Genomic DNA, 3,709 nt, shown 5'->3' on the forward strand with positions numbered 1-3,709 from the left:
AATGTCATCTGTTAGGATACGAAACCGATCGTTGCGTTGTTAATGTAGGTAAACGATAAGCTGATCGACAGAATAAAGGTGAATTGAAATCAATCTTAATCTTATCGAATAACAGTCGTCTGGTACTTGTTATTTTACTGATTGTGTTATTAACGATGAACCTGTACGAGGCTTTGTATATTCAAGTTGTGTCGCACTCACAATTCGTGGAACCAATCTAGTTAAATTACGTCTACAGAGTGAACCTACCAATGCTTGTGTGATTATGCCGGAGGGTACATTGTAGTACGTTCAAAGGTTACGAGAAACTTGAATGTTGATTTAGCTTCCGCTACTGTTGATGTACTCGTTTTACCTGATAGTGTACAGGATGTGTCTGTATTCGTGAAGTTAGGCAATTTTTAAGTCTTGTTTAGAAAATTTATCAAGGGATTCGCCGCTATTGTCAAGCCTTTAACTAATTTAACTTGCAAGAACACTCCGTTTGTGTGGGAAGGATAACAACAGAATGCTTTTGACGGTATGAAAAACTTTTTTGGTGACGGCTCTTCTCAAATACTGCACTGGTTTAAGATGGCTGTCATTTTGCCGTTGTAAAAGAATTCCTCCTAAACCGACCTTGCTGGCGTCACAATATACTTCCCTTTCCGCTTCTTATAGCTAGAATGGGCCGTTGCACTAGTATCCTTTTCACTTCGTGAATATCGTTGGGTGCTGCGAAATCTGCTACAGCTTTTATTTTATCATAATCAGGTCGGATACCCTCTTCAGCAATTCTATGACCTAAATATTCTATTTTTGACTGAAGGAAATTGCACTTATTAAATCTTAATGTTAAACCAGCAGTTCCCTGATCAATAAGGTCTTGGGCTATTCTGCGGACATTTTCACGATCGAAGAAGGGTATACGGTAAGAACGTTCGAGCTGTTTAATTCCGAATCAGTTCATCTTATAATGTAAAAAATGGTAATTCTGCACTATTTGTCGCTAAGCAACTTTTAGATGGTATTTCAAGCTCATAGGAGTGGTATCATTGCTTGAAATTTTGACGGCTGTATGCGCTTTAAAGAAGTTCAGAGTATATTTAATTGGCATTAAATTTAAAATTATTACCGACTGCAACTCACTTCGCTACACCCTTATGAAACGAGTCTTAATTCCCTATATTGCAAGATGGTGGTTGTCAATCCAGGAATTTGACTGATATTGAATACTGCTCCGGGACTAAGATGAGTCATGTTGACGCATTGGACCAAAGTACGGCTACACCCACTGGTCAATCACTTGACATGATTATAAATATTGAAGAGGGTGACTGGGTACTCTCAACACAACTTCAAGATTATACATGTGAAAATATTATGAATGTTTTGGCACGAGATTTTAAAGATAATGATGAACGATAGATCCATAAAAAATATTGGATCAACGACTCTATCGAAAAACAGAGAAAGGAAAAAGATGGATTATACCGAGAACAGCACGACGAATAAAACTTATGTAGTACCATAATGATGCCGGTTATTTTCCAGTACACAAAACTGTAGAAAAAATAAGTTTAAGATATTGCTTTTCTTCCATGCGCACATGTGTTAAAAATTATATTAATAATAGTATAATAATATCCCTTCTGGTAATGTCCCGGGTGGTCTATATCCCATAGGAAAACAGCCTAAACCGATGGATACATTGTATTTGGACCATGTGGAGTATTAAGAAAAACTTGTCTTATAGTAGTGGTCTTATGATAAAAAGCATGCTTCTCCAATTACGTTTGGAGTTAGATAACATGTGCTTGTCCGAAGAGAGAAGAGCTAAGGGCTTTAATGACGGTCAGAGCAGAAAGCTCGAACCAAGGTATAAAGGACCAAAGGAGGCTCATGGACTTTGTGATGGGCGGCAATACCCTGTTCGCACATCTACTGAAACTGGTGCTTTGTAGCTTTGAATTTGTCTGGAGGCAGTCGACGAAGACGACAGAAGATTGGAGGCTCAGCAGTTACAATGTGATGTTTGACAGAATGATTTACTTCCGTATTCCCTGAAAGGGCAAGTGATGTCGGGGAACTTATTCCCGTTTTTAAAACTATATAGTTAATATGAAATTCAGACACCACTGTAAAAATAAACGAGCACTTAGAATGTTTGGAACACAAATACGAAAACATGCTCTTTGCGAAAGCAAGTCTTCGGTATAAAAAAAATATGCGTATTTTTCGCCAATGGTGAGGTCATCAATGTAAACAGCGATACTATTCTTTTTAATAATAACACATCCTTAACGTAGTTATGCATTTCTTATTGCTAAAAATTAAATACTACAGCTAATTGGTTTACATAGTCAATATGACCAAGTCGATACGCGCACAAAACTCCTCTTCGGACTATTCCTCCTCTTGTCCTCCCAATCACTGATCCTCTTCCATAGAGAAGAATTTTCTTCGTATTCCGTGGCCTCGAAGTCGGTATTCATACCATAGATGTGCGTTCCGTAAAATGTAAAAAGTTGATATGCTCTACATACTAGTTGATTCGCAATTGATCCACAGTATTCTTTTGCGTTTGTTAATTTCCTTAAATCAGAATATATTTTGTAGTGTTCGCCTAAGATCATTTATTAATATTTTCCTACAATTAAGGAACTCTACACTGTACCTTACACGTGCATAATTCCTTGCCTTATAGTCCAATCTATGCCTATGATCTATAAAAATGACAGTCACTGATAGTCACCGCATACCATTTGAAGATATAAGGTCACCAGTTTGTCTTGAGATTGAGAAATATTGATTCATTGTTCAGCTGTTTCTCCAGTAACACAGCGATGTTAAAAATGCACATTCTACTTTTCATTTTATTGTCATTTTTGACATGTAAAGTTATAGATTAATGTATCGCAGTTGTGCGCGTTTAAGGGGTAAAGTTTGTTAATTGCAGGAAATATTAATAAATAATCTTACAGGAACATACCAAACTTTATTACGCACTATCGTGAGAGAGATGGATATTGTCCAAAACTTCATTCCATCTCTTTCTTTTGTTGTACCACAATTCTGACCGCTAAGGCATGTCCATTAGTAAACGTCGATGAAACACGCGACAACTAACTTCATAGAAGTTAGATATTATATGACCATAGATATAAATACGATCCACCACAGAGTCCCCTTGTATATCTCGTCGACGTTTACTAATGGACATGCCTTAACGGTCAGAATTGTGGTACAACAAAAGAAAGAGATGGAACGAAGCTTCGGACAATATCCATCTCTCTCACAATGGTGCGTACACGTGTCACGAAAGAAACCATACGCCATCTCCCTTATTTTTCGAGCAAGAAATTATTAGGACATACGGCTAAGGAACGTCCATTACAGTGTTCGGAACCGTACGATAATTATCGTACACATACGATAATTTCATGTCTACGTGCGATGTACGATATCATATTATTATCGTACGCAGATTGTACGATAATTTTCATGCATTCAAAATTTATTTTATTCTTACCCTCTCAGACAATATCACGAAGACTTTTTTTTATTCGCGAATATTTTTTTTCTTTTGCTCACAGCGCTATAAACATTTTTGTTATACGCAGTGTTAAATTTAGAAGAACGTGCCTGCAACAAAAGAACGTTATCATGCTAGTATGTAGGTTTTTCCTCGGCAGGTAACATCCCTTCGTGTTGGTCACCAGATGGGTCG

General features: G+C 37.2%; 1 long non-coding RNA gene across 1 annotated transcript; it reads right to left on the minus strand.

Annotated features, from left to right (window-relative positions):
* Nucleotides 1-2,279: 2,279 nt before the first annotated feature.
* On the minus strand, nt 2,280-3,408 carry LOC112905402. Its single transcript, XR_003231753.1, has 2 exons — nt 2,657-3,408; nt 2,280-2,574 (listed from the first exon to the last, which is right to left on the minus strand). It is a non-coding gene; the product is annotated as an uncharacterized LOC112905402 (long non-coding RNA).
* Nucleotides 3,409-3,709: the final 301 nt, after the last annotated feature.

The sequence above is a fragment of the Agrilus planipennis genome, unplaced genomic scaffold (assembly GCF_000699045.2).
Source record: "Agrilus planipennis isolate EAB-ADULT unplaced genomic scaffold, Apla_2.0 scaffold387, whole genome shotgun sequence".
NCBI classification, from domain to species: domain Eukaryota; kingdom Metazoa; phylum Arthropoda; class Insecta; order Coleoptera; family Buprestidae; genus Agrilus; species Agrilus planipennis.